Source organism: Lemur catta, chromosome 1 (assembly GCF_020740605.2).
Source record: "Lemur catta isolate mLemCat1 chromosome 1, mLemCat1.pri, whole genome shotgun sequence".
In the NCBI taxonomy this organism is placed as follows: domain Eukaryota; kingdom Metazoa; phylum Chordata; class Mammalia; order Primates; family Lemuridae; genus Lemur; species Lemur catta.
In genome coordinates, this window is record NC_059128.1 from 21,403,971 (window position 1) to 21,428,878 (window position 24,908).

The 24,908-nt window shown below is 39.1% G+C and overlaps 1 protein-coding gene and 1 long non-coding RNA gene across 10 annotated transcripts in view; one reads left to right on the forward strand and one right to left on the reverse strand.

Moving 5' to 3' along the window:
* Window positions 1-24,908, reverse strand: part of NRXN3 (neurexin 3) — a 1,488,306-nt gene that overhangs the window by 270,572 nt on the left and 1,192,826 nt on the right. The gene's annotated exons all lie outside the window — the stretch shown is intronic.
* Window positions 8,124-14,004, forward strand: LOC123646000. Its single transcript, XR_006737756.1, has 3 exons — window positions 8,124-8,154; window positions 12,943-12,985; window positions 13,978-14,004. It is a non-coding gene; the product is annotated as an uncharacterized LOC123646000 (long non-coding RNA).

Sequence of the window (24,908 nt, forward strand, 5' to 3'; positions counted from 1 at the left end):
CTGAATGTTTTCTCTTCTTCCCAGAAAGAAAGCAAACTAAGTTAAAAAAAAGAATAGCATAACTTGGCCAGCTGATTGATTTTACAGCAGACTCTTAAAGCAGACAGGCTATTGTGTCTGAATCATATCTTCCCAATTGGATTATAAATGCATGATTGATTGAAAATACTCACAAATGCCTATGAAAAGTAGGACCCATCTCCCCTCTTTCTGCATGAAAATAATTGACATAAGCCCTAGATATATATACTCAAACATGGTGGGAATCATTTCACTGAGGGGTTATGATGGAAATTAGGGACTAAAAGCCATCGTTGACATGGAAAGGGAACTAAAATGATGAAAAATTCTGCTTTAGAGAGAAAAAGAAAATTTAGGCACAAGCTTTGCAAAAGCTTGGTTCCAAAAATAAACAAGCACTTTTAAGTTTTTTTTTTTTTTTTTTTTTTTTGGTTAAATATAAAATGAAGCCTTTCTTCAGATATTTTTATACTTTTTTAAAAAACAAAATCCAGGTCATTTAAATTCAGCAACTTTACCTTTTGCCCTTTCTTGAGCCTGATGCTGTCTCAGCATCTTATTTCATGTTATTTTTTCCCCTCTGAATTCCCCTCCCCCCTCCACTGCAATCATATCTCAAAAGAATTGCTTAAGCCTTGAGTTCCTGTTGTCTTCACCATTCTTCAGTCTTTACTGATTTCTTGGATTCCAAGCCCCAAGAGGGTAGGCAGTGGGCCCAGGAAGTTTTCTGTTACAGCAGCAGACTCAGTGCTATGCACAATTAGGTACCTAATTGCTTTGTGATGACTATGATTGATGATGTTTTCTGCATATACTAATTCCAGTGAGAAATACACTTCCCCTACCAGGTGAACTGCATACAAATGACTACTCCAAAAACATTTCTTCAACAAAATAATTCTAGAAAATAATAAGGTCTTTGAATTTTTACTGGAAGGCACATTTCTCTCTCACACACACACACACACACACACACACACACACACAGACATACAAAAGAATACAACGGTAACACCAGTTTTATAATCTACATTTTTAAAGCAAGAATGTCACATAGGTTGGGGGTTGGGGGCAGACTCCAGTGAATAAGTTACACAACTTACTGTGTTGTCTTGAGTATGTTACCTAACTTCTCTGTGTCTCAATTACTTCATCTTTAAATTAAGAATAATAGCCCCCTTCCCTTGTGGTGACTTTAAACCACAACTGCAAATTTTTAGATATTTCAATTCCTCTTTATTGTGGCCCAGACATAATGACTCACTTCTGATGAAGAGATGTGGCCAAGGTGAATACTTTTGCCTGTTTGCTTCTTCACCCTCCTCTCTCAGTTCACTCACCCACCATGAATGAACTGAGAGAGAAAGAGCGAGGAAGTCGGCCGCCATGTCTGAGGATACTCAAGCAGCTCTATGGAGAGCTCCAGGAGAAGCCGAGGCCTCCTGCCAACAGCCAGAGAGTTAAAACTCCAGTAATAATAATAATGATACTGACAATAACAAAATTTATTAGCAATTACTATACAATATATCTGTTAGTACTCTAGATGATTTACATGGAATATCTCATTTAATTATACCTAATAGTACAAAAGGTAAGTACTATTATTATGCTGTATTTATAGATGAGGAAACTACAGCTCAGGATGCTAAATATTTTTGAAAACCTACATAGTAAATGGTGAATTTCAGGTAGTATGAACCCAAAGTTTACACTCTTAACATTTATGCTGTACTATACTCCTTTAAAAAATTGTGGCAAATATATATGTGCATGTATATGTGTATGTATGTGTGTATGTGTGTGTATGTATCCACTTTGGAGGGAAATTGTAAGAGATTTCCGAGAAAACATCACTTTGTTAGTGGAATATGCTCACATTCTGGCAGACTTTTTCTTTGTGTTAATTTCTTTATACTCCTTTCAATATTCCCCAATTCTAGTTAACATTAAGATTGCTTTTAATGTTTTCTTTTACATAATGTAAAATATATGGCTGTGATAGAAAATTCTTTAATATTGGCTGAATAGCTTCCTGGGTTGGCCGTATAATTCAGGGCAAACTTATAACAACATGTTATTATTGTTGTCTGTTATTGTTATTAATAACATAAGTTATTATCACAATAAAGATTGTAGCAGAGATTGGACTTGATTTGAAACCACTTAATATTCTGTACCATACCCTCAGCCTGGCCTTCAAGCTGTAGAGGGAATTGATAAAAGATTACAAAATTGGATAAGCAACTACATCACAGATGTGGCAGCCCTCCAAGACTTCAGTATCATCTCTGAGCCTTATGAATGCCCAAGTAACCACAAAAGCAGCTGAGAACAGTAGAGTTTCCTTATGGACCTCTTATAGAAAGCAATGCACAAAACCCACAATGCACAGGGCTGAAATTCTTCCTAGAGCCCTTGAGGCAACCACTGTAGGTGTGTGGTCTATAAACTGGAACAGCTAAGGCTGCATGCAGCCTTCCCGGTGCTGGCCCATGAGTGGTTTGTTAAAGTTTTAAAATACTTTCTAACTTTCACAAATTGAGAGCACCTTATCAAATATCACAATTCCAGTTTTGTTTTGTTTTTTAAATTGAAAACTCTGACAAAACCGGTCCTGCATGACAACTGGCTGAAGTGGAGAGCAGCTGCCCAGAGTAACTACATGCTCTGGAGCCCCCAGACCCCATCTCTACCACTCCCTGCTGAGTTACACCTGCCCTGGTACCTTGTTTTATATCACCTATTGCATCCCTCCCTTTAGGCATTTGGATTCGGTATAGGGACTTAAATAATAATTGCTAAATGACATAATCTGTATCTCTCCCTTTCCTTACATCTTTTGTTCCTAGGCATTTGAACATTTGAGCTAAAGATATATAGACTCTAAATGTGCTAAAGTGATGGAATTCAAAAACAAAACAAACAGATAAACCCACCCAAATGGATCAATCAAATCTGTGGGGATTTCTCCCTGGGGAGAAGATAGATGAAAAACATCAAACTGGAAAAACACAACAAAGCAACTCTCAAAGCAAAACTCATCCAGCACTACAGAGTTTTGCTCATATAATTTGCTGACGAAACTGGAGCCTCCTTATGGTTTATGTTGTAGCCATCTTGAATTATTTGCCCAAACACATGATGTTGGTTGATACTTTTGGACATGTTGCTCCTTCCAAATGGTTCCTTTCTGGTCTGATTAACTCCTATTTATTCTTCAGGTCAAAAAGGCAATACCTATATTGGCTTTGCCCTGCCCGAGTCAGAGCTTCAAGCATGTCCACACTTGAGACAGTGTGCACTACACCCATTAGGTGTGAATATATGTAACCTAAACACTTGTACCCCCGTAATATGCTGAAATAAATAAAAATTAATAAAATAAAATTTTCAAGTAAAAATAAAAAAGGCAATACCTGGCAAACCACTCTCCAATCAAAGGACAAATTGGTCTGCCTTCTGCGCTATGCCTTATCTTTGTACGTATGTACATTATGACATATGTTGCAGAATATCATTACTGTATATATCTTCTTTCTGGAATGTTAATTTATTAAAAATAGGTCTTCATTTATCATTTTCTCTAATTTCTAGCATAGAGTCTGGTACAAAAGAAATATGCAATGAACTTAATCTCTACTGTTCTTTGAAGACTCAAAAGATGAGTTAAGAACAGTCCACTACTTTCAGGGTCCAGTTGTCCCGAGCTGGCTTGTTCCTCAACTGCGTTACAAGAGGACATGATGCTGTGGATGTGTCCTGTGCTTTAAACGGGGAGAAGTGACAAGTTACCTAGATCATGCATGGATCCTATGGAAAATGAAAGTGATGAGAATTAAAAATAAATACTGGATAATTGATTAATACTATACTTCATAGTTCTGAAGAGCCTTAGAAAATAAACTATTAAATAAATATTCCAAATATTTCTAATTTACTCTATGTATTCTTTGGGGATACTACTGTTGTATCTTAGGTTTTATTGAGGGACCAACTGTCTTATTCACCGTGTCCATGTTACACAGGACAGCTTCCAAGGATTTACACAAGGTATAGAAAGTATGGGTATGTGTGTTGTTCATGTGTGCATTATGCATGTGTAGTACAAGTAATAAAACAAAACACAAGCCATACTACACTCTATTAAAAGAGATACGTAATAAGCTACAGTTTGAGAGTTTTATGTGATTAAAAACAACAAGCAAGAGTTGCCATGATAATGTAAGTATTTTTAGAACCCAACAATCAATAGCTTATCACTCATTGCTTTACACGTCACCATTTCAGGCCCTACACAAAAAAAGATTCCTCATTTATTCTGCAGAGGAAAATCTATTGGGAAACAGTCCATTGAGCTACTCCTAGTAGTGATCAACTGAACAATAGTCTATAAATATAATAAATTAAACTAACATTTTTTTCCAAATCTGGGATAAGGATTAACCACCTTTTACTAGTATTCCTTAGTGCCCTGGATTCAATAACCAGGAATTTTCTACTGTAGAATTGAACATGTTCATTTACCTATGCCCCGCACACACGTGTGCACATACTCACTACAATTATTTTTTATACCTGAACTAACTTTGGGACTAACACTAAAAATTAATTACGTCAGTTACTTCTCTGGAGGTCTGGCCCACTGGGGGCATGATCCCACGGACTGCTAGGTCGAAAGACTGGAAACACAAGCCAAAGGCCAGGGTGAGCCTGGCAGAAGGCCATATACCTGAGGGGCGGATGCTCCCTGGCAGCCAGTGTGTAGCTGCCTGCCTTCGGTGCTATCGTCAGCCCTGGGAGCCAATTCTTACTTTGGCCATATGTTAGCAAGGTTGTTATTTTCTTTAACTTCTCTTACCATACTTTCTAGAGTCCTTTGCCTTTAAATGCATATTTTAAACAACCCTATCTCTAAGTCAGGGTATATTTTGCAATATCAATGAATTTTCACCTTAAATAAGCAAAAATAATACTTTGTTCATTTTCTTGGGTTGTAAAATAGTCCATTTGATGAATAAAGGCTAGTCTAACCTAATATATCATTCTTCTCGTAGTCGCTAAGCCATTCCACAACTGATCTAAGGTTTCTGACATATATTACAGAACTATATTGGATGGCAACTTTCCATACCAACACAGGGAAAAATAAATAGAATTGTATCGGTGGTTCCCAATTAGTTTAAATGAGGATTGTCATAGACTGAACGCTTGCCCTAAAAGTCATCTGCTGAAGCCCTAACCCCAAGTATGGCTGTATTTGGAGATAGGGCTTCTACAGAAGTAATTGACGTTAAATAAGGTCACAGGGGTGAAGGCCTTGATCTGATAGGATTAGTACCCTTATAAGAAAAGACACCAGAGAGCTTGTTCACTCACTGTCTGTCCATGTGTGCACCTAGGAAAGGCCATGTGATAACACGGTAAGAAAGTAGCCGTCTGCAAGCCAGGAAGAGAGCTCTCATTGGAAACCAAATTGGCCAGCACCTTGAACTCGGGCTTCTAACCTCCAGAACTGTAAGGATATAAATCCTAAGGAGGCCTGAGCAGATTAACATAAGAACTCAAGGCCTGGCACAACTGGGTCTAAACAGACCTATACAGTTAACATCTGGTGTCTGCTCTTCATAGGTTGCTTGGCCTAAGGGGAAAGGAGGCCTGTGAGGAGAAGATTCTGTAAAAGAGTCCTGGTGCAGGGGAACATAAGAAGAGAAGGAAAAGGGGTATCTGTTTCTTAGCCAAAACTATGCACCAGGCTAGAGTCCTATGGAGAAGAATGTTTCCTCCATTTCTGTGGAGAACTATGCTTAGCTTTGGGCAGTTAAGTTTTATCTTGGTCCTTGAAGGTCTTTTGGATTGGGGAGTACAAAAGGCAACATTCTTGATGAAGAAGCATTCTCATGTCAGGGATTACTTCAGTGACGATTATTAACCCAAGCAGATTGACAGGCAGCAGACATCAACAAAGAGGCTAAGAAGAAAATACACATGAGAGAACCAAGGGTGACCCAATGTGGAAAACTCTGAGGCCTCCTGGGAATAACGTGGAGAGAAGGTTGAAAGAAAGCTTGGATTAGAGGTCAAGACCTTAAGAGTTTTGATGTAGGGGTAACAAGTCAGTAAATGATGGGGATTAATGGTTTATATCCATAAACCAGCAGAGCCTGTGGACACTAAGGGATATGTTCACTCTGGTGATGTTTAAAGAAGACTGTTCTAATGTGTTCTCAGAATTCATCCTCTCTCATGCACACACACATCATGTTGCCCATCCAAAGGCCCATCAGTTTTTTCTTTGTTTATCCTCTTCCTACATGTTTGGAAACAGAGGGCACTGTGGGAACTTCTAAATTTGAGTCAAAACTGAAGCTCATAGTTTGCATAATAATTTTTTAATGCAAAATCTGTGTAATCTCTCTTGAATACAATGAGCACAGTATCTCTGGGGCTGCAATGTCTGTTCATTCTTTCACTTACGAAAAAGGAAGGCTTTCTGGAATAGTTTCTCCATTAGCACAAGTAAAAAAGGCAATGAATAGATATAGGTTTTTTTTTTTTTTTTTTTTTTTCATCTAAATCACAAAGCCACCCAGTCTTCTGCTTGTGGAAGGTAGGAATGTATTTCCAGTACAGGGGAAATAGGGATTGTGTGGCAGGAGGTAAGTAAGTCTTTGTGTATTTCCAAGATAGGGAGAGAGGTAAAAAGAAAAAATACAGTTAGACAAACAGCCTCACAGTAATAAACTTTAGATCTTAGTGTACGTGTGCCTGTGTGTGTGCGTGTCATTCTGACATCAAAGTCTTACCTGACATCTCAAAGTCAGAACATTCTGAAAATACCCACAATCACATATTTAAAAATGCATCCCATCAACACAGCAATTTTAGGTTCAGGGAATGCTCTGAAGATGTATTGCTTTAGGGCACAATTACCTTTACCCTGCCCACCTGGCCAAATAGCCATTCTGAGCACAATTATTTTAGCCAATGTTCTTCTGTTACTATTACTCCTCACTTCTATTTCAAACGGTACTTGTGAATAAATGGTGTTCGTGACTAAATGGCGTTCTTACGCACAATAGAAGCAATTTGTTCCCTCTGATGGAATTGATATATGAAGAACAGCAGTGGAAGCAGCATAACTGATAAATTAGGTTACTTCCCTCACTATCTGAGTCATGGATTGGGCATCTGAGTCATGCATTGCAACCATCACAGGAAACTTTATTAATAAAAGCCACAAGAAGACTCTCCCGGCTCTAGCTAAAAACATAATTGTCTAGAAAATACAAGAAACAATTTCTGGGTCTTTTAGACTAGCTAGCCCTGGGGGGTTGATTTAGTGTGAATTTTTTGAGGTGGTAATTTGTTGAACCTCTACAGAGTGGGTAAAATTGAGGTCAAAATCTACACATTTGATATGTTTGGAATATGTAATCTCAGGGAGACTGGTTTGTTGAAAGCTCTAAGCACTTTGCTCATTGAGAAGGCTCCATACATATTGACTAGGGAGAAAGATGCTTCAATTCATCTGAAATTGATAGAGAATGAATGAAGTTCCAACTAAGTGACTTCACTAAGTGATTTTTAGAGATATTAAGAGTAGATTACAGATAAAACCTGGATGTCCTTCAACCTGAACTCCAAGTGATACATCCCAAATCAAGGGCCTCAGATCTTAACTGATTCAAGATAATCTTGTTTCCTTCAGAGTGATAAAAGCAGTGTGGAATATGTGGATACATTTGGCCCTATATTTGTGGTAAATAAATTTTTTTTGACTCATCACTTTCTATTTCTGTTCTTCAGTTCCATTTAATTATGATCAAAAGAATCAAAATATGCTCTAGCTCCCAAAATAGAGGGATCCCTATTTGGGGAAGTTTCCAGAACATGATGAATCCTCAGATAGGTCTAGTTATGGGCAAACTTTCATCTCTCTCTGCATCCAAATACTCTGATTTTAGTTCTAGAATTGAAAACACTGAAAATTCTGTTGTCTGGGATCCATCTCTGAGTTGTCACAACCTTAGAATGTCCACTGGTATGACCACTGGTTCCAAATTCTCAAACACAGATCCAGAAGGTCCACATGTTAGACTGACTAAACATATTCCAGCCTAAAAGTTAAAAGTAGGTAAGAATTTTATAGGGCTTGTGTTTTCTTTTCTGTCTGTAAAAATAGTTAGCATAATAATTGTATTATTGTCCTGTCTTATACTCAAATGAAAATAATAATTATCAAAACAACCAAATGAAAATGAAATCATGCTGAACATAGAAGTAGAAATCAGCAGATGTTCTAACAGCCACATATCAAGCACAAATAATAGTTAAATATTGCTAAGTGAAGAAAAATAACATTCAGAAGCAAGAGCCAGGGGAATTAAGTAGACAGATTGTAATTAGCAATTACCTAAACTGGATCATGTCCAGGACATAAGGGCTAACATCATCTCTACCTTTCTAAGAGGTGTCCTGGGATTCTTAATAAACTAAAGCAATAGGAGCCCCCTCCCCATTTTCTTTCCCATTAACATATGGAATTCCAGTCCTATTTTGTACCCACAGGTCAGTTTTGATCAGTACAGAGAATTTTTGCATAAATGAAAAAATACATTATTTTTCATTTGGTTCATGCATAGATTCCAAAATCACTAATTTAAAAATTCATGTCAATTTGGATAAAAGCTAGTTTAAACTATACTTAACTAAATTATGTCATTCAAAGGTCAAAAAATTACTGTCAAATTAATAGTTTAAACAAATTGCCAGAGAACAACTTACTGTAATACTTTCATGCAACCTTACAAAGAACGAACTGTATAGGAAGCAGGTAGCAGCAAGGTTCAGGATGGTGCTCTGGCAAGCTAATTCCATGCAGTCATTATGAGATCCCCAATGCAGGATCTCTAAAAGCAACAGTTTAAATTATTTGAAAATGATAACCCTTTATTTTTTTAAAGATTATATGCAGGTATTACCAATGTAAATGTGCATTTCTCCTCAATTAAACTAGATTACTGTGCTTTGCTGCCCATGTACAATATTAGGAACATCATGATGATGTAATGATATCTAACTCATCTGACATCGCTACAGAATGAATGATGTGTCCCATCTAAGTGATTTTTACAGATAACTGAGTGTTATCTCTTTATATTAGAGGGGACAAAAATAAATAAAATGTCGAGTACTTATCAAACACTTACCAGGTGAAGGGTGCTGGGTTTGAGGCTGTGTCCAAAGTGGATTACATCATTTCATACTGAAAATGATTTAACCCTGGTGATGTACGGTTGGGCGTTCATGGTTGCATGACTCTGTAATGCAATGGAGCCCCAGGGCCTCCTAAGTTATAAAGGGTTAGTTGTTCCTGTAATACATGTTTTCTCCAGGGGAGCAACAATCATGGCAAGTTTTAGCTTTGCTGGGGTAAACTGCAGGGTTTGGAAAGAAGAAACCTCAGTATTAACTGAGTAGTGGTAAGGGGTCAAGGAGAGAAGTGAGAAAGGAGCAGAGAGGTAAGCTCTTCAAAGGAAAACTAAAAGCAAGGAAAAATTCCATAATCTTTGAGTTCCCTCCCTGTACAGCTTTATCCCAGAGGCAAAAGTGCAGCAAGGAGAGGCTTTTTGCTCACACCTTATGTGAATTAAAGGAAATTTGCTCCATGGAGTCAATTACTGGAGTTAAGGTGGCAACTAAATGCCTTTGTTGGGAGAAGGGTAAGAGCCTGCTAAAGGTTTGTTCCCCCAGCCTTGTCAGAGCAGAGGGGTGCCAGGCTCAGGAGACACACAGCTGGAACATACAGACCCCCTCCCCAATCCTCCCTCAGAAAAATATCAGAATCAATTTGAAGCTGAAGTAGCGGAAAAGAGTCCATGCTAAGCTTTGGTTAAAGTGATTAAATTGTGCGCCTGTTCTTTGGTGCCTGTATTCTTTTCATTCTTGCTCCAAATTGAATTATTTTTCTTAACGAATATTAAATAAAGATTGTAATTTGTGCTTAGTAATTCCTGCTGATATTTTCATAAGACTCTAATTATGCAGGAAGCATAATTGGCTGGCTCCCACACTCTCCTCATTCTTTTCCATTAACCTAGGAACAGTCCATGCGCTTAGCTTTATCCCCTACACACAGAGACATCTCTTTTCTCAGAGAATCTATCAGATGGCCTGTGAGGTATTATTGAGTCTTCGGTTTTGCAAAATTCAACTCAATAGGTGCCAACAAAGCTGTCTTTTTCTGGCTATTGGTAATTCCCGTCACTCCAACATGGCAAGGGGAAAATCCCCGCTTATGTTAACACCCAATCCCTAGTCAACAGGTTCTGAACATCTCCTCTACCAGTGACAGGACTTCTCAAACTTGAATAAAATACTGGCCCGCTTTAAAAGAAAAAGCCATTCTTGGAGACCCCCCCAGCAATCATTCAAATCATTTTTATGTTAACATTACATAAATATATACAAACATAAAACTAGCTATGACCCACTTATGCTTATAGCCCTTAGGCAACCAACACCAATTTACAAATTAAATACAAATCTAGAAGTTATAACGTTTCAATTAAGAATACTAATTTAACGTGGCAGCTCATATTGCTTAATTTAAATGAAATTACCAATCCCACAGTAAACATTAATACTCTGACCTCTCTGGCCCAGGTTCTTAGGAGGTCATCGCGCTCACACCAAATACAGCTTGCCTTGATGCTATTCTCTCCCCTAATTTTCTCCATTTGAAATGGTGTGAAACCTTTGGTTTTAAAAGCACTCTCTGGCATCATTTTATCTTTTGCTTGGCACAAATGCATTTCTTATGTTCTCAGTCTGGCTCTGCTCTTTTCTCAACAGCCCTTGACAACTAAAGTAGGGCAGGTTTGGTCCCCTGTAGTTAGGAACACAACACAGGCCTTAAAATCCTGTAGGAGGACCTGGTTATGAGGTGGTCAGCAAGATCATTCAGAATATGCTTGCATTGTAGTGTTTCGGATTGTCATCGACATGAAATACACACATCCTCTACTCTCAGAGAACTTTGAGACCCCTGAGAATGTATTTTTGGAAACTCCTTCCCTGTATGCACAACTGTCTTGGTGAGCTGTGACTCAACAAGCTTAACCATCAGGAACCTGAGGTCCACATAAAGTGTGGGAGAGATGGGGTTTGGTTAGGATGGTGGTCATGATTACTTCTTACTCTAGTTAGCACTTAGATAACATGATCATTTTGGTCTTTTCATAAATGGATTCTCAACATTTATGAAATTCCACTTTGGGCATTAGATTAAGTTCCACTAAAGACGCATGGCAAATTGAGTTAATGCCAATCACCATTACAGACTTTCATTGTTAGCTATGTGGGGGCTGGTGTCTGAGACCCAAATCACATTCCCTTTTTCTCAATGTCCTCTTTTATTCTGAATTCTCTTAAGGGTCAGCACACCTATAAAATTTACACCTCCCACACCACTATGCAAAGAAAAATACTTAGAACCTAGGAATATCCTTTTTTAAAAGACTTGTAATGTGCTATATTATGAAACATATCAATACACTTACAAGTGTAACTTTGCATATCATTAAAAACCATTACCCTAAGGTCATATTATGCCAAGCATCAGTGCCTGACTCACTAGACCGTATTTTTCTTCTTTCCTCTAAGATAGACCCTCTGGGTCACTTATTCCATGAGGATAGAAGCCCAATATGTAGTTGGGTCTCTTCTGGCTGCTGCTTGGCCTCATCTGGGCAGTAATTTGGGCTCCCTACCCAGGGAAGTCAATAAGGCCCAGCTATTTACAAGAGGGATGGCTGCTGGGTCCCAGTCAGAATCATTTGAGGCCATTTTCTTCCACTGATACAGGAGAGAGATCCACTTACAGTAGAAATGCAGTCAGTTTGCAGAACTGAATTCAATTACCCAGCCCTGCAACTGGTCACAGTGTGCCCTGTGGTTAGAAGAAGGGGAACAGGGTAAAGGGTTTATCTTGCTTTCTCTTTTCCTTTCCTTTCCTCTTTTTTTTTTTTTTTTTTTTTTTTTTAAGAAAAAGTATCATTAATTGAGCTTGTTAGCATTCACATTATTTGTGGGAAGCTCCTCTCTGATAAGATGGGGATTTATTCAATGAGACCCGATTTTGACAGAGTACACCCTAAAGGAAAAAATTCCTACAGTGAACAAGTCAAATATTAAGGTTAATCCCTGTCAGTTTCATGGTCACATCCTCAAAGCTTAGACCGGGATTTTTCAGGAAGTTATACACCTCTATTATTTGCATAGCATATTGATTACTCCCATAAACCTTTGAAAACTGATATCCACAAAAGATCTTACTCCAAACACTGACAATGAGTGTCCCTCCCCAAATAAGCTGCTGGACATCAGGGCACAAGTGAAAGGTGAGAACCCATTGGGATGGGCTTGTGTCAAATATATTCATTTTGACACTTATGGTCACTAAAATTCTCTAGTCCTCAGTTTCCTGTTCATAAACTCACTATAATATTATCCTCTTATATAGACAAGAAGATAGCATTTTAAAAAGTCTGTCATTGACTTTCAAAGAAATAATATTCCTGTAAAAACTAAAAGGGTTTTGCAATGAGCTGGCTTTTCAGTGTGACCCTGCTCAAGTCCCTAATTACTCCTGAAGAGTTTACAGTAAGTTGAGTTTATTAGAATAGGTTATATATTTTCTTTATCTTGTGTTCAGGGCCTCACATATTGTGAATTACTATGGATCTTATGTGCTCTCCAAAGTTTTACTCCTGCTCAGTGAAGAATTGACACAGAAAGAGACAACATGAACTGAGAACAGATTCTAATTGTCAGTGAAAACAATCAGTAGAAAAAAAAATTAAACCCATCAAGAAATGTATTTTTATTCCTATTTTTTTGTTTTTTTGATTTGTGCAGTCCTAGAAATACAGGATGGGAGTCTACCTGAAGGCCAAACAAGGTAAGTTTTTGACTGACTTTAACACAAACTATGGCTCTCCTAAATTCTTAACTTCTAAGCTAAGCTGAAGGGATCAGAATGTCAAAGCAAATCCAAAATTGTATGGTATTTATATGGAAATCAGTGGGCCTTCAAAGTCCCTTTATCACTGGTTATTGGGCAGGAATTAATAGGGATGTAGGTGTGGAGCTGGCAGAGAGGTAGCAGTTTGGTTGTGTTATCTGATGCCAGCATTTTGGTTGCTACACCGGTTGATTTGTATACCAGGCAATATCTTTCTATAAGACACAACAGACTGGTAGCTCTTACAGGTGCCAACTGCCATTGAGATCAATGGTCCAAGCATCCTCTTCATTTCAATAATAAAGGCAATGCTGCTTGACAGGACAGGCTGGAAGCACCAGAGTGACCACAAGGGATGGCATTATTCATGCATTTAAATGACAAATGACATTCACATGCATCCCACTCCAAAAGTGGAACCTATAATTTGTAGCATTATAGCACTGAATCTGTTTATTAGAGGAGTAGAACGGGAATAAGGACACCTGGGTTTTATGTCCAACTCTGATATGGTATATGACCCCAGGCAAGTCATTGAAACTGGCATTCTGAAACGGGTGTATTGCCACCTGCTTAGTGGAGGAGAATCATATGAAAGATCTGACATTTATATGATGCTTAAATATGTTTCAGACCAATTTAACTTGAAAGTCCAATTTATAATGACTGACTTAGACTATTTCTGGAAAAATCGGTAAATAACCATGAACTGTCATTAACTCCTTTCTGAAAGGTTGATGATAAGAAAGAAACCGATTCATGCAGAAGAATGTTAGGGGATAGCATATGGGACAAAATCATTCAATGAAGCCTTGCCTGGGGTTGTGAGCAATTAGTGTGAACAAAAGTTATGTCACTATTTGGTCTGTCTTTCAAAGTTCCTGAAGCTGGAGTTTTTCTTTTCTTTTTTTCTTTTTCCTTGAAAACAGATCCCAATTGGAATGAGAATGCTCCTCACTAAATCTAATTATGTGAGTTCCTCATTCTCCAGTGAATGGCCCTGCCAATTGCTACCTTTGATGAAACCATGAGGAAATGCAACTAGATAAATCAATGATAGATGGAAACAATTCATGAGAGTGTCCTGATTGCGGGGAGAAAGACATCTACTAGCAAAATAAGAGTAACATGCATAACTAGGAAGGAATACTATCATATTGGAATCAAATTACATAGCCTACCAAACCAAATGAGAAAAATAAAATAAAGCAAAACATATACCTTTCTCCTCAGCTCCAAGAATGAGGAAACATCAGTATACCTGGAAGAGTGACAGATTTGTGCGACTGCCAACAGATATTTTTAAATAGTTTTGTCTTTTACTTCTTGCTACATTCCTTCAACATTATTGCACTATGTAGTCAACATAACAATATGGCTTTGCTGTCTATTCCAAGAAAAGGAAGATCCATATGTTCTCTTGTTCTTTCTCTCTCTCTGAAATCTCTCCTTTCCCTCACACTCTCATATTCTTTTTCTTTTGGGTTTTATTGAATAGCATTACTAGTTTTATTCAACAGCTGGAGAAAGACAATTTGACAACATTCATCTGTTGCAGAGCCCAGGCCACGCTGCTTCTTTCTCTCTTCTCTCTCCAACGAGTAGCAGTAATAAAAGCTCGACAGCTCTAAAAGCAATCGATTCAGAAACAGTGTGGTGCAATTACCAGCCTGCATGGCGGCAAAGACTTCCAGTAAAATAAAGAGAAGACAAATACGGTTTCTGCAGCGGGACCAGCCTTTGTTGCGCAAGCAGGGCTCTAGTTCATAAAGAGGTGCCACACGGTGCCTAGTGTGACGGCAGAGGTGAGCAGCTGGACACCAAGGGGCCAGGGAGGAGATGGCATCTCTCAGAGCACAGCAGATTGTGGATAGGCAGGTTGTTCCAAGGTAACAGCTCCCAATTCATTCTCTAGGGAACCTGTGACCTCTTAATGGATTTTCCTGTTGCCTCCCATACAACGTTTTCTGCTGCACGATACCCTTCTCCAGACTTTCTAATATAAGCTCATCCCTCCCACCTCCCTAGTGAGGTGAAGCTAATGAAACTGATTCATTAGAGCTTCCATTCATTCAGGGCTTCCAAAGTCCCAAGAGAGTCACTGAGCGTTCACTGAACCATATTTTTTATTTATTTATTTATTTATTTTTGGTAAAATGGGATATTTTAAGTGCAGTAGGTGAAGACCCCAATACTTTTCCCTTCTAATCTCTTCTGCATCACACATCCCCTCACATAGGGTGGTAATGAACTGGCTGTCAACATATTTGGGATCTAACTAATGGCAAGTTGAGCTGGGACACATTTAATTCTTTGGGGGGCATCTTTAAGTAGTTCCCAATCTTGTCGTTGTAGAATTAAGTTATCACTAGTGGTCCAGGTGCAGAAATAGCTTCTAGTAATGCTCCTCCCATGCTTCGTGCCGTCTTGCCCTGGGGTCTGCTTTGGTCATCCAGGACCAGAGTTTAGTGTCTTGATAGAGATTTGCCAAAAGTTAAAACAGTCCTTAAAAATTCACTTGACCTTACCTTTCAAAAATAATCAATGATACGAAAACAAAGCAAAGTTTGATCAACCAGACTAGAGGAAAAACTGAATTACCTTTCTATTCTATCGGTAGAAACTAATATTACAAAATTGTCCTATGAAAAGGCATTCAAAGAGAACATTAATAATACTGTAGGAAAAAGTATTATAAAAATGTGTCAGGCAATTACTTAAACATGTTATTTTATGCATTTTTTGTGATATTTATCAGCTTTTTAAGATTTGTAATTTTTCATTTCTTTTCTCATTCTAAATAAATGGTTGTTTTTATATTTAATTTTGAATTATTTTACACACACACACACACACACACACACACAAACTGTATAAGCTTCAGGCCCCACAAAGCAGGGTGCACCTTTCTCTGGCCCTATCCTCAGGGATGCCAATTGTTCTGGAAGCCCCAGCATGAACACTTTTACCTAGTTTACACAAAGGCCCACTGAGTACAAAGGAGCCTTAGAGTAACAACCTATTTAGCTATAGGTTTTATATAAAGCTTTCAAACTACAGGCAAACATCATTTTATTGTGCTTTGCTTTACTGCACTTTGTAGAATCTGCATTTTTACAAATTGAAGGTTTGTGGCAACTCTATGTCGAGCAAGTCTCTCCAAACAATTTTTCAACAGCATGAGCTTATTTCATGTCTCAGTGTCACGTTTTGGTAATTCTTGTAATATTTCAAACTTTTTCATTGTTATTATGTTGGTTATGGTGATCTATGAGCAGTGATCTTTGATGCAACTATTGCAATTGTTTTGAGGTGCCATGAATCTCACCCGTATAATATGGCAAACTTAATAAATGTGTGCATTCTCATGGCTCCACCAACCAGCTGTTTCCCAATCTCTTTCATGTACCTTGAGCTTCCCTATTGCCTGAAACACAATAATATTGATATTATTGTGTAGGGTCAATTAAAAACCCTACAATGGCTTCTAAATGTTCACGTGAAAGGAAGAGTTGCATTTTCTTACTTTAAATCAAAAGCTAGAAATGATTAAGTTTAGTGAGGATGGTACGTCAAAAGCTGAGATAGGCTAAAAGCTGGGCCTCTTGTGCCAAACAGCCAAGTTGTAAACACAAAAGAAAAGTTCTTGAAGAAAATTAAAAGTGCTACTCCAGTGAACACACAAATGATAAGCAAGTGAAACAGCCTTATTGCTGATATGGAGGAAGTTTTAGGGGTCTCGATAGAAGATCAAACCAGCCACAACATTCTCTTAAACCAAAGCCTCATCCAGAGCAATCAATGTTCTAACTCTCTTCAAGTTTATGAAGGCTGAAAGAGGTTGAGAAACCCACAGAAGGAAAGTAGAAAGCCAGGAGAGATTGGTTCATAAGGTTTAAGAAAAGAAGCCATTTCTCTAACATAAAGGTGTAAAGTAAAGTTGCAAGTACTGAAGAAGAAGTTGCAGTAAGTTATGCAGAAAATCTAGCTAAGATTGTGGATGAAGGTAGCTATGCTAAACACCATATTTTCAGTGTAGGTTAAACAGCCTTGTATTGGAAGAAGATGCCATCTTGCACTTTCATAGCTAGAGAGGACAAGTCAATGCCTGGCTTCAAAGCTTCAAGTGACAGGCTCACTCTCTTCTTGGGGGCCACAGTAGCTGATGACTTTAAGTTGAGGACATTGCTCATTTAACATTCCAAAAATCCTAGAGCCCTTAAGAATTATGCTAAATCTACTCTGCCTGTGCTGTATAAATAGAATAACAAAGCCTAGATGACAGCATAAGTAATTATAGCATGGTTTACTGAATATTTTAAGTCCACTGTTGAGACCTTCTGTTCAGTAAACAAGATTCCTTTCAAAATATTACTTCTCATTGACAATGTAACTCATCACCCAAGATCTCTGATGGAGATATACAAGGAAATTAATGTTGTTTTCATGCCTGCTAACACAATATCTAGTCTGCAGCTCATGGATAAAGGGGTAATTTTGACCTTCAAGTCCTATTATTTAAGAAATACATTTCATAAGGCTACAGCTGCCATAGGTATTGAATATTCTTATGGATATGAGAAAAGTAAATTGAAACCCTTCTGGAAATGATTCACCATTCTAGATTTCATTAGGAATATTCACAATTTACGGGGGGAGGTCAAAATGTCATCATTACCAGGAGTTTGGAAGAAGTTAATTACAACTTTCATGGAGAACTTTGAGAGGTGAAAGACTTTGGTAGAGGAAATAACTGCAGATGTAGTGAAAATAGCAAGAGAACTAGGATTAGAAATGGAGCCTAAAGATGAGACCAAATTGGCGCAATCTCATGATAAAATTTTAATGGATGATGAGCTGCTCCTTTTGGATGAACAATGATTTTTTGAGGGAAACTACTCCTGATGGAGATGCTGTGGACATTGTTGAAAGGATTAACAATATTACATAAACTTAGTTGATAAAGCAGTAGCAGTGTTTGAGAGGATTTACTGCAATTTTTAAAGAAGTTCATTTGTGGATTAAATGCTATCAAACAGCATTGCACGGTACAAAGAAATCTTTCATGAAAGAAAGAGTCAATCAATGTGGCAAACTTCATCATTGTCTTGTTTAAAGAAACTGTCACAGCCACCCCAAAGTTCAGCAACTGCCACCATGATTAGTCAGGAGCCGTCAACATCAAGGCAAAACCCTCTATCAGCAAAAAGATTATGACTCTCTGAAGGGTCATTTGATCATTAGCATTATTTAGCAATCAAGTATTTTTAATTAGGTATGTACATTGTGGTTTTAGACATAATGTTATTGCAAACTTAATACACTACAGAATAGTGTAAAAATAACTTTCATCTGCATTGGGAAACAAAACAGTTCATGTGACTTGCTTTATTGTAACACTGACTTTACTACGGTAGTCTGGAATGGAACTCACAATCTCTCTGTGGTTTGCCTGCATTCATAATATGAATACTGACTTGAAAGACAGCATGTTCCAAAATGTGTTCAAGTTTGCTCATTATGTGGGACATTGATGGGTTTTCATATATAATGAGTCCTACAAAGTAATGAGTTTGAGAAACACCAGGTTTTTTAAGGGACAGGAAGGGGGAGGTGGTCTTTAATTGCCCTTGCCTATGCTAAGTTATTTTGTTATAGCAGCCTGGATATACTAAGAAAGGGACAGAAGGATGACCTGACTTTATCCCAGTGAAGTGAAGAAACAAATGAGTAGAATAGAATGTGGGATAGAATTCTTTGAAAACCAATATGGTAGAGTGATCATTGTGTTTACCGAGAGAGGTAAGGGAAAGTCAAGCCAAGATGTAGACAGGAGGTGACATTTGGATTGGTCCTTAAGATAAAATGAGGCTAGTTGAGTTAATCCAGAGAGATGGGGGCTAGAGGAATCTCAAGAACAGAAAAAAATATGAACAGAGACATGGAACTACATGTATTTTATTTATATCCATTTGCCATGTCCTTAACATAATGGCTGAAACATAATAGATGCTCAAAATATCTACAAACCAAAGTCATTTCATTTTTCTATCCATCCATCCAGTATACATTTCCCTTGTTCAGTTTTTTCTCCTATAAAATAGGATTATACTTGTCCATGCTTGCCTCACAAGATTAGTACATGTAAAACACCTCTCAGAAAATGAATGCGCTAAAGGAATGGAAGATCCTGGTCATGCTCATAGATACTGACTTTAACAATAGATGCTACACAATGGCCCATTCTCCTAATGATGTTCTGTAAAGTCGAAACATTTTCCTCTCCTGTTTGCCACTGTGGATTCACACGGTGTCTGTGGATTCACACAGCGTCTGTGAGAGATAATGTGATAATGTTCCCAGTCCACCCACACCCTGCTGCTGAAGAGAGGGGCCCGTGTTCTCTTTCTGGAGCAATTTATATTTCCTCTTTCCAGTCTCCATTGAGGTTGGCTGAATGGTAAGGACACAAACAGCCAGTGACAGCAGCAGAAAACAGAGGTGATACATTTCTAGAGTTATTTTAGTGGAATAATTTGGCTGGAAAACCACTGTAGAGATAAACTATGAAATTATGGTCTGCAAACAAAGCAAGTTGGCAAGATTAAAATATGTAACATAGAATCCAAATGTGCATTATCTCCAGCAACATTGAAACAGCACTAGCTAAAATAAAGAGAAACATAATTTAGGACTATACCATGAATTTGAACTTGCTGTTTCTTCTCCCTGGAATGCCTCTTCCATGTCCTCATCTAGCAAACTCCTATACATCCTTCACCACCCAGCTCAAGACTCACTATCTCTGAGAAGCCATTCCTGATTCTATCAGGCAAAGCAAATGGTTCTTCTCTCCATGCTTTCTCAGTACGGTGTATATATCCCTATTATACTAAAGTTATTTTTGTTACTCCATCTACGACTTACATTCTGAAGTCTCAAGGGCAAACACTGGGCCCCATTCTTCTCTGTATCCTCAGCATCTTATACATTGCCTGCTACCCACATAAACTCTCAGTGCACGGTACCTGTTATTATCATTACTTTGCAGGGTAATACACAAGGTATGCAAAGGAGCCATCTCAGTTCCTGACATCGTGCCTGTTCAATAAATCCAACCATACCATTGTCTTACTCTTCCCCAAATGCCGTCTCATCCAGGTAGTTCATTTTTCTTTGCTGTTTTGTTTTTTTTTTTTAAACCTTGCTTTTGACTAGAATAACTAAACCTTTTCTCTGCAGTGCCTCAGCCTAACCTCTAGAATCTCCTAAGATTATGTTGGGGGCTGGGTGCCGAGGGAGGCCCTGCACTTTCCACGGAAGAGACTGATGCTTCTGGCTTCCTCTACTTTGTCATTAGGCTGGAGACAGTTTGACAATCCCTGTGTCTCCCCCACCTGAGTGGCACACTAATAAGCACTTCCTGCTGGCTAATTCCCCAGATGGCTTTTAACCTGCCTCTATAATAAGGACCAAAGTAAACAAACATGGCAATCATACTTACATGCAGTTTCACCTTGAATTGCTGGAGGAAATGCCTAGCTAGTCTGACAAGAAGGAAACAGGTCTGAGTATTTGGATTATGTAAAATTCAATAAGGAACTAAAAGCACCACCACGCATTGTTTGGCAGGGAGTTAACAGAGTTGATAATGTGTTTGAGCAACCCTGGTTTCCATTTACAAGTCTTCAGCATGAACTCTAGCGCCTTTCCCCACCCTGTCCCCTGCCCTGTCCTGCCTGGGTTTACACTCACCAAATGCATCCTACCAGGTGTCCTCTGGCTCATCGAGCAGCCACCTCTGTTGTTTATCTGGAGTTTCCTTTCTGAATTATTTTCCCATCTTCCAACTTTCAGGATCCAGCCTCTTTTCTGGCTATCCTTCTCTCCCCACTACTGTGATTTTTAGGTAAAAATATAGGCAATTTGCACCAAAATTGACCTTTCCTGGCTTTCACTTCCTTAAAGCCTTGCTTTCAGCTGGGAAACAGATGATCCCATCAGAACAGATTAACCCTGCAACAGAACTCTACCCCTCAAATTATGTTTACATCTCTGTGGAGGGGTTCCTGCCCATTCATGAACGATTATCTTCCATTTTTGTGCTGTGTTAATAAAAGCAATGATAAACAGAACACAGTGAGACTTAGAGCACTTGTGACGGGTCTGTCCAAGTGGTTAACCAATGAGCAAGAAGGGGGTCTCAGAGAGACAGCACTAAATTGAACCTTTAAAGGTATATGCAAATGTTCTGTCAGTGCCCTGTGATTTCAGTGACTGGCTCTGTCCTAAACTCCAGCGTAAAACCAGAGTTGTCAACACCACTCTCCTGCTTCCATGCAGATAGCACTTGAGCTGCCTTCGAGTGCTCTCAGTCTCTAATGTCACTGAAGTAGGCCTCCCAGGATCCTGCTTCCCAGATGGGTGTGTGCCTGTGGTTATCACAGGATAGAGGGAGGAGTGGGGTGGGGCAGGGTCAGGGGATGGGGTGCACTAAGTAACTATAAGTAAAACGTAGTTTTAGAGTCTTTGAAATCAGACAGAGGTGGGTATAAGTTTTGGCAGAACTGCCTATCAGCTGTGAGTCTCTGGGCAAATTACTCAACTTCCCTGAGACTCAACTTTTTTTTTTTTAAAGAGGAATTTTCAACATTGACCACCTCGGGTCAAAGAAAAATGTTAACCCTTTATGTTACAATCATATTCAGCCTTCATGGCAACTGTTAATGCTTAGAAAACTGCACTTCAAAATATGACACTTTGGCTCCCTGAGTGCTTCGAACAAAGAAGACTTAAAGGCCTAAGAAGGAAGCCTCAGATCCAAGGTCTTTCTCTGACTTTCTCCTGCCCCTTCCCAAGTGTAGGAAGTGGTTAATTTTAATAAGCAACACAGTGATGTACCTAGCACTCTCTCCTTCTTCAGGGGGTTCATTTAATGTAGTTTGGGTGGTCTGCTTGTTTCACATGGAAGATGAATAACTATGATATCATTGAATTACCTGTACACTATGTGTTATAAAATACTGCGGTGCCAGGAGTGAAAAATTCAGGTCGCATTGACAGTTATCACAGGTGAACCTCATCTGAAGTTCCTTTATCTGACTGAGGGAAGTTCATCCAGAAGGAATGCAATGCAATTGTCTTGGAGCTCCTCTCTGGAATCTACATTTACCAGAAAAGATTAACTCATATTGCAGAGAAGAAAATTAAAAGCCTCCATAGCCAGAATGCCATAATCAGACAAACTTTTCGCCTGTTCTTTCAACTATTTTTCTAAGGTCTGTTACCTGAGAGACTTTATTTGCATAACATGACAACCTTTGTTCAAAGAGCAGCTCCATCCCTCACTTTCCCATAACTTGTCGCCACCTCCTAGAGCCCGGCAGAACTTTCTCCCAGGCTGCTCTATGCTCTTCGGGCCCACTCATCTCCCTTACAAATCATCGACTCTTCTACAATTGGCTGCATCCTCCACTTCCTCTTCCCATGAAGACGGTATTTACACTTCAACCATCTGGCTCTTCTTTGAGTCTCCTAATTTGTATGAATTCCATGCACACTTGCACATTAATACATTTTATACATTTTCTCCTGTTTATCTATTTCCAGGTTATTTCAGCAAACTTAAATACTTGAACCTCGAGAGAGAGAGAGAGAGAGAGAGAGAGAGAAGAGAGGTGGTAGATGAGCCAATATTAAGCATATAAAAGATGCCCCGCATTGTTCTTAAGGTTTAAAGGAAACTTCCCTTAACAATTCTGGGAGGCAGCTATGATTGAGCCAGTTTTATAGTTATGGAAAGCAAGACTCAGAATACAAGTGGCTTCTCTTCAAGGTCACCCAGCTGGTAAATGCCTGAGCTGGGATCCTAACCCATGTCTGAGTAATTCTAAATGCCTTTCTTTGAGTCTCATATTTTGTGTGGCTCCCATGCACACTTGCTAATAAATGTGTATGCCTTTTCTCCTGTTAACCTGTTTCCTGTTTATTTCATCAAACTTAAAGACTCAAACATTTAGAAGGCGAAGGAGAAATTCCCTTCACCTCTACACAGTCCTATTAGCCACCATTGTTAACTTTGTTTTACAGAGAGAAAATGAAGCTCAGAGGGTTTAAATCATTACTCAAATTCACACAGCTGATACGTGGAGACTCTTATTTAGAGAACGCTGGGCTGCTTCTCATGACATACAGTAATTGTGCCTGAATACCTTATGGGGTTACAAGGAGGAGGACATTAAATACTACCTGTAAAATAGCTCTGTCACTGCCAGGAATACAGCAGCCATCCAAGAGATGTTAATTCCTTTCCCTTACCTTTGCTATTTTAATGCACTGGTGAAACAAATTGAAAACAATGACAACATGTATTTGGAAACACAGGCACTAAAGCACTCTGCAAAATTGGAGAATACTGTTAGTTTGGCTTTGCCATTTCTTATGCACCACCGGAGGGAAGACGTATAACACTCTGTATACGGGGCTCTCAAGGCTCCCTGTCGAAGTAACCAGGAACATCTGGGCTGATGAAGGAGCACAGTGGACACCAGGTGTGTCATCTGGATGTCTCAGGGAAGCAGACGGTCGTCGTCTTTTGATACTGTAGCTTCTTCTAAAATCAAATGCCCACAATGATCTGGTGCATTTTTTATGAGCTCTGCACTCAGCCATGTCCAGAAACACTAGAAGTTTCCCCAGGGATGTATTAGCAAAACAACTTACCCCGCTCCCTGCACCTCCCAAGGTATGGTAGTTCCCCTCCCCCCTGCAAGGGAGCTTGGGTTTCACTGAGAACAGCTTCTGTGAAAGACAGTCCCTGGGGCCTGAACTAAACGCTGGAGTCCACGCCTGTCGGAATGAAGACAGACAGCTACCAGCCCAAACTGCACTCCGGGTTCTCTCATACTCCCAGTGGAAAAAAAAATGTAATTCTGGTCTGTTGAGAAATAATCATCCAAATTTTCTTAAAAGAGAGAGGGAAAGAGGAGCAAAGCATTCAGAGATATGGTGATAGAGTAATCACAGCCAATATTTCACTGAAGTATTGTCCACCAACCCCAGTAACATAAAATACTGCTGCTTCTCTTTGTCCTAGTGAGAAACCAAGTCATTTCAGAGCAGACTATTGGATTTGTTGTTCTTATACTGTTTCCATGCCTTTTGGTTGTTGTTGTTAATACAAAACCCTTTTTGTAAGCAATCCCCTGACTCTCACTCTCCTTCTGCTTCCCTCAAAGATGTTTCCAATTCTGGGCAGAAGGCTAGGGGCCAGGAATAGAGAGGGAAAGAAAGAGGGGTGGGGGAGGACATGGTAGATGAGCTAACATGTAGTGTATTAAAGATGCCGTGCACTGTTCTTCAGGTTTAAAGGCAACTCCTCTTAGCAACCCTGGGAGGCAGCTATGATTGAGCCAGTTTTATAGTCATGAAAAGCAAGACTCAGAATGCAAGTGGCTTCTCTTCAAGGTCACCCAGCTGGTAAACACCTGAGCTGGGACTCTAACCCATGTCCGACTAATTCTAACGCCCAGGCAAGGAGGCTGCTTCAGAATATCTGTCTTAGAATTACCCCCACTTTGGGAACTTGTGTTTACGCCTCTCTGAACCCAGACATATATCTGTGCTTACTTCATTGCAGTGACTGTTTTAAGTGCTTTATAAATCTTAACTCATTTAATCTTTACCCCTATAAAGCAGGTATAATGATCATCCCTTATTTCAGTGTTGAGGACCCTAATGTACAAAGAAGTTATGCACCTTAACCAAAGTCACACAGCCAGCAGATGCCTTCACTTGGGTCCCGTTGTCCCAGTGACTCAGTCTCCTCCACTCTTTGCACTTTCTGAGACTTGCCAGCATC